The sequence below is a fragment of the Bos taurus genome, chromosome 17 (genome assembly GCF_002263795.3).
Source record: "Bos taurus isolate L1 Dominette 01449 registration number 42190680 breed Hereford chromosome 17, ARS-UCD2.0, whole genome shotgun sequence".
NCBI lineage: Eukaryota > Metazoa > Chordata > Mammalia > Artiodactyla > Bovidae > Bos > Bos taurus.
Genome location: NC_037344.1, coordinates 27,052,849 through 27,066,611, shown reverse-complemented (window position 1 = coordinate 27,066,611; position 13,763 = coordinate 27,052,849).

Below are 13,763 nucleotides of genomic sequence, written 5' to 3'. Positions count from 1 at the left end.
CAGCATTTTAGTTATTCATACCCTCCTAAGAATGATCACACAGGATGAGATGGAGATTATGATCATTCAGTCCTTTTCAGGAGAGCATAGTTCATGACCAAACAAATGGTTAGGTCAGGTCATGGCCATGGCCTTCCTATCTGCCTCAGGAACACTTCAGTTACTTTCATTTCAGGCAGTTACTTATTCATTTATTCATTACTTCATTCAAAATTTATCCAATCCCTACTGGTGACAGTGCAGAATAATATAAAGTGATTATTCTTTAGAATTCAGGCAAACTTGACTAAACTCTTGCCTCTGGTGCCAACTGGCTATCTGGTTTTGTAAAAGCCACAGAAATGTTCTTATCTTTGTTTCCCATTCTATAGAAATGAGAAGACAATAACCTGGACCCACCTTATTTAGGTTTCTCTAGGACCAAATGAGAGAACTTACATGGATAAACATAAAATATTTGGACCAATGCATACCAATGGTAAAGCCAGTTTTAAAATGTTGAAGCTGTAAATTGTTGCTTTATGATTATTTTTCCCCCTGCTATCTTTATTTGTTGATTTTTATTGAGCACTTCATGGCTTCCTGATTTTTTCTTAGAGAAACCCATGTTTCTCACACTCAGGCCGTGTTCTTTGGGTTAGATCTCAACTCTAGTGTAGAACATATGTCCCTTAGGCTGGCCAATCAACACTGCAGATTTCTGTTGTTGTGATGACTAATTCCAGGATGGTCATGTGACCCACTGTTCTCTAAACAGTGCTTTCCAAGTCTTACAAAGAAATTTTCAGGAGCTAAGCTGTCTTACTGATCCATGAGGAAGCCCCTGTCTAAATATTCCTTGTTGATGGATTGGTGGTGGAGTGGAGAGACCCAAAGAAATAAAATAGCTAGGCCCCAATGTAATGTCTTTGCCACTTTTTAATGAAATGGCCTCAGTAGAAGATACACCAATATTCTTCTTTAAAATATTTTCAATTGAGGTTTTTTTTTTTTTTTACTGTTGTTGTCAAAGGCATCCTAGATGATACAGAGCCTGCAGTTCCTACAGAATATTTAGATATCCCTACAATTTTGGGGCCTTATTTTGTAAGAATAGTCTTAAGTTCACTGAAAGGTGCAGAGATTTTTTGACATTATGGTATTTTAAATGTATACCTTATTGCTATACTTTAATAAATAAACATTTTGACATTATTGGATACTCAACAATGCACACCATATTTATCAATATATAATATAGTCTATTGAATTGATACTTAGATGATGAAATCACATGGGATTTGATTTATATTTAATTTTTGGCTTATATGTATATTTTTTGCCTTCTCTTATAGCTCAGTTAGTAAAGAATCTTCCTGCAATGCAGGAGACCCTGCTTCAATTCCCAGGATTGAATGATCTCCAGGGAGGATCCCCTGGAGAAGGAAATGGCAACCCACTCCAGTATTCCTGCCTGGAGAATCCCCAGGGACAGAGGAGCCTGGCAAGCTACACCCCATGGGGTCACAAGAGTCAGACAGGACTTAGTGACTACACCACCACCACCACCACCATTTATACATACGTGTCACAATTCCTTCAGTAGTATTTTTTAAACTTGATACATTACTCTCTAACTTAACAAATACATATTTTCCATTAATAATTTCTAATAGAGAAAAGTTAGCTGTCAGTATAGAGTTCCATATTTAGAACTTTAAACTTTGCTACTGTCCTCTTCAGTATGATATACAGTTGACTGTCTCCTGTGGAAGACAAAGAAATCTCAGCTTTTTGTTCTATTGATGAATTATCAGTAGTTAGGACCCATAAAAATATGGGGAACTCTATCTCCATATACTTAGTTCGCATTAAAAAAGAGAGAGAAGAAAAAAGTCACTTGTATCTATCACAATTAAGCAATCACATTTCCTAACAGGTCTCTTGAATACCTTCTGTTATGTCCCTGATTAAGGTGACAGCTTAATAATAGTGGGACATTTCTATGGAAACTTTATCCTTACGTCTGAATACTAAAACCAAATTACCTTGCTGTTAAACTTCCTGAGCAACACTATTTTTTATTTTTTTTGCCAGATTCATAGGACATAATTCTTTATAGAGCAATACATTTTGCTATGTTGTTTGCAGTTAATATTATTTTCAAATTATTTGGGTGCTGGTGTAAGATATAAATTGTAATAACACTTTCACTGAACTTTTCTCACAGTACTCATATGTTAGTATAGTTTTGCGTTTTATTTAAAAAATATTTTTTCCTATGTTCAATTACAGTTTGAGTAGAATTGCTTCAATTATCATATCCATGACTTGTTGGATTTTTTATATTTAATAAAAATGTTTTTATGAGCTATTTAAAATACAAATATAGTTATTTTATATTTAAAACACAAATATAGTAAAATATTAGTTATTTGCTTGGAATTTCTGTTTATATTCAATTCAGATTGTTCTGTTATAAAATATATTTTTCAAGCATTTTGTTGGTGTGTAACTTAAGTCTCAATGTCGTCAGGCTTTTTTCTTCCTGTCACAATGTTTTGGCAATTGTCACCACATCTGTCACCATTAATGGATATAAAACAGCATCAAAACAATTGTTACCTGCCCAAGTAATTCAACTTCTGTAACTGGAACTCTTTAACAGGAAATGACTTATGAGCTCTAATCTCAATGGAACTGCCTACTTTATAAACCATTCTTCCTTTAAAGTCTCTCAGTGGATTAGCCTGCCTTTCACTTAGCTATTTCCACTACATTTCTGGTCACTCTTAGGCACTAAACTATTAGCTTAGTAACTACAAAGTCCTGTGCTTTTGCTCAGTCGCTTCATATGCAATATTCAAAATTTAAAACTTGGTTTAAAATTGAGACTTCACTCTTATCCCAGGCAGAGATCTATTATAAACTGATTCTGCTTTCATTTTCCACTCAATGTTTCAGCTTCTCCCCCAGCTTGTAGATTCAGAGTTCTTACCTTTTCACAGTTGGATCAAGAAGAGAAGATTGGTGTGTCTCAAGGTTCTTTCTTGCCTGGAGGTGTCCAAAGCTGGCATCTCACTCTGTTTTAAGCAGGAAACTAAGCTTACTCCTTGTTCAAGAGTCAGTCTTGTAACAATTTGAGAATGCTCCTCTTTCCCCGCCACTTCCCTGGCTTTAGTGGAAAGTTCTCCTCTGTTGAATTCTTAAAGTAACTGTAACAGTAGCTTTTAATTGTCTTACTCCTCATTACTGATCCCTGAGAAACATGCCTCTTGTACATGGCATATGTTGACTTATACCCTATCCAGCAAGAGCATCCATGCACTCATTTTCTGACAAGATTTTGGGGGTTGTAAGTACATCTTATATATCAGACTTCTATTCTGAAGCTCCCTTGCTGATTCTTTCAATTTCTCTCTGTTTTGGTTACCACTGGTATGACTCAAAACTTAGTTCTTTAGCTCCTCCAACTTTTAAGGGACACATTAAGCTCTTGGAATTATTTTCAAATCATCTTATTTGAACAACAAGACAGCAATCCCACCTTTTTTCTTGAGATAGGTGATGCAATGTATTACAATCAAGAAGCTCCCTGCTAGGATCATCCTTTCTCTAAATCAAAGATCCTTCTAATCTTAAATGCTTCAGTGTTTTGTCCCCTCAATATAGAGAAGTTTTTTAAGAATCTCAAAACTGATTCCATTTTCTGTGTAACTAGGTGGTCTCATTTTTGGTAAACATTACTAAGTATGAAGTTTTATTTTATTTATTTTTAAAATGTTTATTTACTTTTGGCTGTGTCAGGTCATGGCTGTGGCCTACAGAATCTTTCTTTGTGGCTCTTGAGCTCTTCATTGAGGCAAGAGCTCTCTAATTGTGGCTCTCAGGCTTAGTTGCCCCACATCTTAGGGTATCTTGTTTCCCTGATTGGGAATCTAACCCATGTACCTTACATTGGAAGGCAGACTCTCAACCACTAGACCACCAGGGAAGTTCCCCCTAAGTGTTAAATTTTATTAGCCTGGTATGCACTGCAAGTAAATGGAAAATGACGTATAAACTGATCCTCATTCCTGGGATCTCCCATTATGTATTTGTAATAGTCATTTAGTCCAAAAGCACTATGAATATGTCAAAATTATGCTAAAATAATGTTAGAATAATCTGTGTAATCTATAGTATTTTGAATATGGCTCTCCACCTACCAGACAATCTGAAGGAAGAAGAAATATTCTGGAGGTATCACTTTTTTTTTTTTTTTTTTAAGACAGAAAAATAGTGTTTCTATCTTCATGGACAGAAACAAAGTGAAGCGCTCCATTTCATATTTATGGAAGGTTAATTTTAGGAGACTATATCCCTTGTTATTATTTCAACAGGTCTTAATGATTATTAAAAACATTCATGTTGTGTTAGGTATTATTGAGATGAAACTATTGTTTATTTTTAGGTCCTGATCTAGAGGAAGTTACAGTGGAGCTCAACACCTATCTTTTTTGTAAGACTATGCACAAAATAACACAGACTTCATTATTCTCAAGTTACCTCATAGTATTTATGAGAATAACATCAAAGCAACAAAATAATATTAAGTATATACAAAATGCAGTTGACTTTTCTGCTTATAAAACTGAGGAGGTGTGGTTTAAAGTCCTTGAAATTTTTGTCTGTCTTTAAGAAAAGCTGTTTTGATAAGTTCATAAAAACAACTTCCATATACTGTCTATATCTACCATCTTAGCAATTAGAACTGTCATCACCTAATCAGACTCCCTTTTTCTTTGTGCCTATTCTATAACTATATTTAGTCAGAGGGAAGGGAAAAAATACTATGATAAATATGTACTATTAAAGGGATAGACACCACAGGACAGGAAGACGTATGGCAATATGAATGAGGAAGGAGACTGTGACAGAAGAAATAAATGACACATGTAGCCTAGACACCTGAGTAGGGACAGTTTCGATGAAGATGAAAGACAGGAAAATTAAAACTAGAGGAGAAAGAAAGAAAAAGATTACTGGAAAATGATATAGACCTCCCAGGCATGGTTTCAAAAGCTCACTTAGATAAGAAAAACCTTTAAAAGGATAGATCATTAATCACTGGTATTTCAATTAGCTAATATTGACTGAGATGGCAATTATGGCATTGATAAGAAAGGGCTTCTTTTCCTGGAGGTAGCACAGTCTGTTTCCTGACATGTTCTTTCAACAATCCACAGAAGCCTAAGCTATTATACTCTTAGCCCTAATGTGGCTGGGAAATGAGACAAGACTGAAAAATAAGATAGTGGTATAGAGTCATCTCAAGTCTAGTGATCACAATGTCATCTGAATGTCAATGCCCTTGAGGTTTTATGTGAAGGTAATGGAACAAAAACACTGAACTTGAATAAATAAATGCAATGGGCCTTTAGGAAAGTGAAATAAGCTTTGAAAAGTTGGTTAAAAAAAATATCAGTAAATTTATGAGAATACAAAAATTTTAATAGCAAGCAATAGACTATCTTTTTTACCATAGAAAACCTTTTTCTTTCCCTGAAAGCAGATGTAGTTGTTCTACTTTCCAAATATTTTCCTCTGGTTTTGTGAGAGGTACAGCAGCCTCAGAACTTCTCATGTGGGGTCAGCCTTTCACAATATGTCCAATCTCCTGCTGGTTATTATGTGTGTGTGCGAATGTGTGCTATGTCATTTCAGACACGTCTGACTCTTTGTGACCCTTTGGACTGTAGTCCTCCAGTTTCCTATGTCCATGTGATCCTCCATGCAAGAATATTGGAGTGGGTTGTCATGCCCTTCTCCAGGGGATCTTCCTGGCCAAAGGACCAAACCTCATCTCTTAAGTATCCTACACCAGCAGCAGAGTTCTTTACCATTAGTGCACCTGCGTAACTTTAAAGGTAGCTCTTTAAGTAGCGCCTAAAAGTCAGGCTATCATCATAGCACATGTGATTAATACAAATAGGAAAGGTATATTGAGAAAAGAGACAGACTATAGCATGCTAATACTTTACAGTTTTCAAAGACAAAAAAGGTTCAGCTTATGCTAACTTCATTTTTTTCTTGGTACTTTATTTTTTTTTTTTAATTAGAGTATAATTTGGGGCTTCTCCAATGGCTTAGTGGTAAAGAATCCACCTGCAATGCAGGAGACTCAGAAGACACAGGTTCGATCCATGGGCAGGGAAGATATCCTGGAAGAGGAAATGGCAACCCATTCGAGTATTCTTGCCTGGAGAATTCCATGGACAAAAGAACCTGGTGAGCTACAGCTCAAAGGATCACAAAGAGTCAGACACAATTCAGCAACTTAGCATGAAACATAGTTGATTTACAATATTGTGTTAGGTTCTGGTGTAAAGCACAGTGATTCAGTTATAGTTCATTTATTTCATTATAGGTTGTTAAAAAATTCTGAGTATAGTTCCCTGTGTTATACAATCTGTTCTTATTGGTTTTCTGTTTTATATATAGCCGTGTTTTTTGTTAATCCCAAACTTCTAATTTGTCACCCACCTCCTTTCCCCTTTCGTAAACATGTTTGGTTTCTATGTCTGTAGGTCTGTTTCTGTTTTATATATAAATTCATTTGTATAATTGTTTTTTAGATTTCATATATAAGCAATATCATATAATATTTGTCTTCATCTGACTTACTTCACTTAGTGAGTAAGATAATCTCTAGGTCAATTCATCTTGCTGCAAATGGCAATATCTCATTATTTTTTTATCCCTGAGAAAAATACTACCTTGTATATATGTACCACAGCTTCTTTATCCATTCCTATGTTGGTGGACATGTAGGTTGCTTCCATGTCTTGGCTATTGTGAATAGTGTTGCAGTGAATACTGGGGTGCATGTATCTTTTCAAATTATATCTTTCACTGGATGTACATCCAAGAGTGGGATTACTGGATCACAAGGTAGCTATATATATATATATATATATATATATATATATATATATATATATATATATATTTAAAGGAAGCTTCATACTGTTCTGCATAGGATCTATGCCAGTTTACATACCCATCAATAGTGTAGGAGAGCAGTTCAGTTCAGTCACTCAGTCGTGTCTGACTCTTTGCAACCCTAAGAACTGCTGCATACCAGGCTTCCCTGTCCATCACCAACTCTTGGAGCTTGCTCAAATTCATGTCCATTGAGTTGGTGATTTGATCCAACCATCTCATCCTCTTGTGTCACCTTCTCCTCTTGCCTTCAGTCTTCCCCAGGTCAGGGTCGTTTCTAATGAGTCAGTTCTTTCTATCAAGTAGACAAAGTGTTGGAGCTTCAGCTTCGCATAAGTCCTTCCAATAAATATTCAGGACTGATTTCCTTTAGGATAGACTGGTTTGATCTCCTTGCAGTCCAAGAGACTCTCAAGAGTCTTCTCCAACACCACAGTTCTAAGGCATGAATTATTGGGCGCTCAGCTTTCTTTATGTTCCAACTTGCACATCCATACATGACTATTGGAAAAACCATAGCTTTGACTCTATGGACCTTTGATGGCAAAATGATGCCTCTGCTTTTTAATATGCTATCTAGGTTGGTCATAGCTTTTCTTCCAAGGAGCAAGCGTCTTTTAATTTCATGGCTGTAGTCACCATCTCCAGTGACTTTGGAACCCAAGAAAATAAAGTCTGTCAATATTTCCATTGTTTCCCCATTTATTTCCAATGAAGTGAGGGACTGAATGCCATGATCTTAGTTTTGTGAATGTTGAGTTTTAAGCCAGCATTTTCACTCTCTTTCACTTTCATCAAGAGGGTCTTTAGAGCCTCTTGACTTTCTGCCATAAAGGTGGTGTAATTTGCATATCTGAAGTTGCTGATGTTTCTCCCAGCAATCCTGATATCAGTTGGTGTTTCATTCAGCCCGGCATTTCTCATGATGTACTCTGCTTAGAAGTTAAATAAGTAGGATGACAAAATACAGCCTTGACATACTCTTTTCCCAATTTGGAACCAGTCTGTTGTTCCATGTCCACTTCTAACTATTGCTTCTTGACCTGCATACAGATTTCTCAGGAGGCAGGTAAGGTGGTCTGGTATTCCCGTCTCTTGAAGACTGTTCCACAGTTTGCTGTGATGTATAGGAGAGCAACTTATGCTAAAACTTGAAAAGAAAAAGAAAAATACTGAAAAGAAACATAGATGTTATGCTGTGACACAAAATTTTCCAACCCTATTTTCTGAGAAATGAGCTGCAACAATGGGAAATCAGAATTAATATTTTCCTGTCTGAGATTGGAGAAAATAAAAAGAATATGTGCTGAATAATTGCATTATAAGTTCAACAAAATTTATATTGCAAATGTATTCACTTAAAATCAATACTTAATCTATAATATACTTGCATACTTTAGGCTCTGTGGTGAAATAATGCTTCATCATATTTATAAATCTATTTTATTGGGCTCCAAAATCATTGCAGCCATGAAATTAAAAGATGCTTGTTCCATAGAAGAGAAGCTGTGGCAAACCTATATAGCATATTAAAAAGCAGAGACTACTTTGCCAACAAAGGTCCATCTAAACAAAGCTATGGTTTTTCCAATAGTCATGTATGGATGTGAGAGTTGAACCATAAAGAAAGCTGAGCACTGAATAATTGATACTTTTGAACTGTGGTGTTGAAGAAAACTCTTGAGAGTCCCTTGGACTGCAAGGCATTCAAAACAATCAATCCTAAAGGAGATCAGTCCAGAATATCCATTGGAAGGACTGATGCTGAAACTCCAATACTTTGACCATCTGATGGGAAGAGCTGACTCACTAGAAAAGACCCTGATGCTGAGAAAGACTGAAGGCAGGAGGAGAAGTGTATGAAAGAGGATGAGGTGGTTGGATGGCATTACCAACTTTATGGATATGAGTTTGAGCAAGCTCCAAGTGTTGGTGCTAGACAGCGAAGCCTGGCGTGTTGCAGTCCATGGGGCTTCAGAGAGGCAGACATGACCTTGCAACTGAACTGATGTGTATAAAGTATGATCAGTCTTTGCATAAATTTTAACTAATTGATTGTTTAAATTTGGGCTTCCCCAGTGGTTCAGCTATAAGGACTCTGCCTGCAGGAACCACAGGAGATGTGGGTTCAATCCCTGGGTCAGGAAGTTCCTCTGGGAGGAAGGCATGGCAACCCACTCTGGTATTCTTGCTTGGAGAATCCCATGGACAGAGGAACCTGGCAGACTACAGTTCATAGGGTCGCAGAGAGTCAGACACAAGTGATGCAACTGAGCACATATATGTGCATAAAGTATAATCGGTCTTTGCATAACTTTTAAATGATTGACTCATTCAATTTATATATTTGTAAGTCAGGGCCCCAATAGAAAAGAAATGGTGCAGTCAAATTATTCCTACTTTTTTATAAAAGATACACTCTAAACTGTGTTGATCCAAGGAAACCACAAGGCCCAAGGGCTAGCAGCAGTGTGGAGTGGTCACCAGGGACAGAGAGAATGAGAGGTTACTGGGATCTGGAAGGAGGAGGCCACAGCCTGGGAGGGAGAAAGGACCTTTGGTGGAGACACCCAGCCAGCCTGTGGTTATTCTTCAAGGAGGAAACTGGGAAAATAAATACCTTTTGTCATTCAGATCACCTGCTTGGTTTACACTAATATAACTTACCAGGGAACTAGAGGGCACAGGACACCGTGGCTGTCATTTCTACAGATCACACTCCTATGGCATAGAGCAGGATGGACTAGAGTAGGTAGGAACCTGGAGAAGCAGAGGAAAGGCATCCAGCCCAATGTACAAAATAGTACATGTGAAGACGTCTGTAGGCGTGACTTCCTAGGCCTTATCTTTATTGAGAGAGTTGTTTGATTACAATGCTGATTGTTTTATAATTTTTTGGCTCCCAAATTTGCCCATTTTGTGCTTAAACTTACATATACATAGTGAGGAACTTAGAATACCCCCATGCTTCTTCCTCTCTTTGTCTTCCTCCTTTCATCTTTTACCAACTTGGGTCACCATTTCAACAAGCTCTGAGGAAAGATATTTGACTCCAAACTCGGTGGATCTCTGAACCTAGAATGGGCATTCCTCAGTTTGGTCTTAGCTGCAGTTTTTAATAGAAGATGAAATCTCTTAGTAGTATTGTATGATTATCCTGTACATTAGCTATCACAGAAACCATATGATCAGGTGTACATCATCCCCAGACACTCATTAATGGTTGGAAAAGCTCCCAGAATCACACAACTGGGAAGTCAAGTTTGCCTGATCAGAAAACCTGAGCCCTCTCTATTTTATCCTGTTATCAGATTAAAAAATAACAATCTAAATAAAAATGAAAAAGAAAACTGCATCTGAATGAAATATTCTTTCTAACAGAAACTTTAATTTTAATATAATAATTGTATTTAAAAATAGTCAACTCAGTAACATAGGATACAAAATATTATATTCATTGTTAAAGGAAATGTAGCAACTAAATGTCCTTTTTTCAATTTTAATTAAAAGGGACAAATAACCAAACCAATATATTCTACACTAATGATTGCAAAATTAATGCTCATAACATCAATCATCAGATGTTTGATTAGGTTATTTATTTATTAACCTATTTGACTACTAATGAGTACATTGGATAAAGGATGATTATTTGTTTGGATCTGGACCTATATGCCAAATAGTGATTGGTCAACATTTCCTTTAACACACAGTAGCAGTGAAGGTTAGATATTACACTTACTGCACAAATGTGAAAACTGAATCATTAATAGACTCAGTATCTGCTCCAGGTAACCCAACTACAAAGAGACAAAGTCAGCATCTAAATACAGTGTTTCAGACTTTCAATCTCTTGCATTCTCTTCACCCTCATCATGGCTGGGGGCTCATCCTTTTCTTCTCTTGATTCTGCCATTGTGATTCACTGTTCTGTGTTTTGTTATTGCGTGTGTGTGTGTTTGGTCAATTTCCCTCAAGCTATCTCCCTTACCTTAGACAATTCTGCCAAAGGATGTCCCCCCTTATTGCTCAGTTTATATTCCCCTGAAATCTACCTTTTAAAGACCACTGAAACTTGTGGATATTATTGCAGAATACGCACAGGTGGTGACTATGGGCACCTCTCTGCTACTCTCCTCCCTTAACTTTCACTCCCCCATTTTTTCTTTTTCCTTTCTGGCTGTGCTTCTTGGCTTTCCTTCCTTCTTGGTCCCTACAACCAGGGATTGAACTTGGCCCCAAAAATGAAAGTTCAGAGTCCTAACCACGGGACTGCCAAGGAATTCCCTCCCCCATTGTTTTTTAAATAGAACTAATTACTGTTAATTTTCTGATTAATTTTCTTTCTGGTTACATTACTTTTGTAACACTTAAATGTCCTTGTCTTCTTGATCTATTCTTTTGGGGAGGAAGAAATTTTCCTCAACCCTTATATGTTATTTGGGCTGGTCTAAGAATTAAATTGACATGAAACAGGCTAAGAAAAAAATCAAGCAAAGCTTAATAACATGTATACAATGGAGAGACCCAGGAAAAATTAGTAACTCTCAAAATGGCTGAACACCTCACATTAAATATATTGTCTATTAAAGACAAAAGAGGATGTTGGGGACAGTAGTTTGGGAATTCAAAATGGAGGAAGACAATTCACATGGAGGTGAAACAGCAAAAGTGTATTGAACAGGTATCTGCTGGGACATGCAGAGACAATGACTTAGTGAACTTTGAGGTCTAGGCTCAACCTAGTATTTATCCTTTTAAAATATCTATAGTAATTGGTATTCCAGGAACAGATTCTCTATGTAAATTATTTTAGGCTGTTAAAGAGAAGGTAAGAACAACAAGAAAAACAAACCAAGTCTTCTGTTTTTTACAAATCAGATCAGATCAGATCGGATCAGTCGCTCAGTCATGTCCGACTCTTTGCGACCCCATGAATCGCAGCATGCCAGGCCTCCCTGTCCATCACTAACTCCCGGAGTTCACTCAGACTCACGTCCACCGAGTCAGTGATGCCATCCAGCCATCTCATCCTCTGTCGTCCCCTTCTGCTCCTGCCCGCAATCCCTCCCAGCATCAGAGTCTTTTCCAATGAGTCGACTCTTCGCATGAGGTGGCCAAAGTATTGGAGTTTCAGCTTTAGCATCATTCCTTCCAAAGAAATCCCAGGGCTGATCTCCTCCAGAATGGACTGGTTGGATCTCCTTGCAGTCCAAGGGACTCTAAAGAGTCTTCAAAAGCATCAATTCCTCGGCGCTCAGCCTTCTTCACAGTCCAACTCTCACATCCATACATGACCACAGGAAAAACCATAGCCTTGACTAGACGAACCTTTGTTGGCAAAGTAATGTCTCTGCTTTTCAATATGCTATCTAGGTTGGTCATAACTTTCCTTCCAAGGAGTAAGCATCTTTTAATTTCATGGCTGCAGTCACTATCTGTAGTGATTTTGGAGCCCAGAAAAATAAAGTCTGATACAGTTTCCACTGTTTCCCCATCTATTTCCCATGAAGTGGTGGGACCGGATGCCATGATCTTCATTTTCTGAATGTAGAGCTTTAAGCCAACTTTTTCCCTCTCCACTTTCACTTTCATCAAGAGGATTTTGAGTTCCTCTTCACTTTCTGCCATAAGGGTGGTGTCATCTGCATATCTGAGGTTATTGATATTTCTCCTGGCAATCTTGATTCCAGCTTGTGTTTCTTCCAGTCCAGCGTTTCTCATGATGCACTCTGCATATAAGTTAAATAAACAGGGTGATAATATACAGCCTTGACGAACTCCTTTTCCTATTTGTAACCAGTCTGTTGTTCCATGTCCAGTTCTAACTGTTGGTTCCTGACCTGCATACAAATTTCTCAAGAGGCAGATCAGGTGGTCTGGTATTCCCATCTCTTCAGGATTTTCCACAGTTTATTGTGATCCATGCAGTCAAAGGCTTTGGCATAGTCAATAAAGCAGAAATAGATGTTTTTCTGGAACTCTCTTGCTTTTTCTGTGATCCAGCGGATGTTGGCAATTTGATCTCTGGTTCCTCTGTCTTTTCTAAAACCAGCTTGAACATCAGGAAGTTCACAGTTCACATATTGCTGAAGCCTGGCTTAGAATATTTTGAGCATTACTTTACTAGCATGTGAGATGAGTGCAATTGTGCAGTAGTTTGAGAATGCATTTTGGCATTGCCTTTCTTTGGGATTGGAATGAAAACTGACCTTTTCCAGTCCTGTGGCCACTGCTGAGATTTCCAAATTGGCTGGCATATTGAGTACAGCACTTTCACAGCATCATCTTTCAGGATTTGGAATAGCTCAACTGGAATTCCGTCACCTCCACTAGCTTTGTTCGTAGTGATGCTTTCTAAGGCCCACTTGACTTGACATTCCAGGATGTCTGGCTCTAGGTCAGTGATCACACCATCGTGATTATCTGGGTCATGAAGATCTTTTTTGTACAGTTCTTCTGTGTATTCTTGCCATCTCTTCTTAATATTTTCTGCTTCTGTTAGGTCCATATGATTTCTGTCCTTTATCGAGCTCATCTTTGCATGAAATGTTCCTTTGGTTTCTCTGATTTTCTTGAAGAGATCCCTAGTCTTTCCCATTCTGTTGTTTTCCTCTATTTCTTTTCATTGATCACTGAAGAAGGCTTTCTTATCTCTTCTTGCTATTCTTTGGAACTCTGCATTCAGATGTTTATATCTTTCCTTTTCTCCTTTGCTTTTCACTTCTCTTCTTTTCACAGCTATTTGTAAGGCCTCCCCAGACAGCCATTTTGCTTTTTTGCCTTTCTTTTCCATGGGG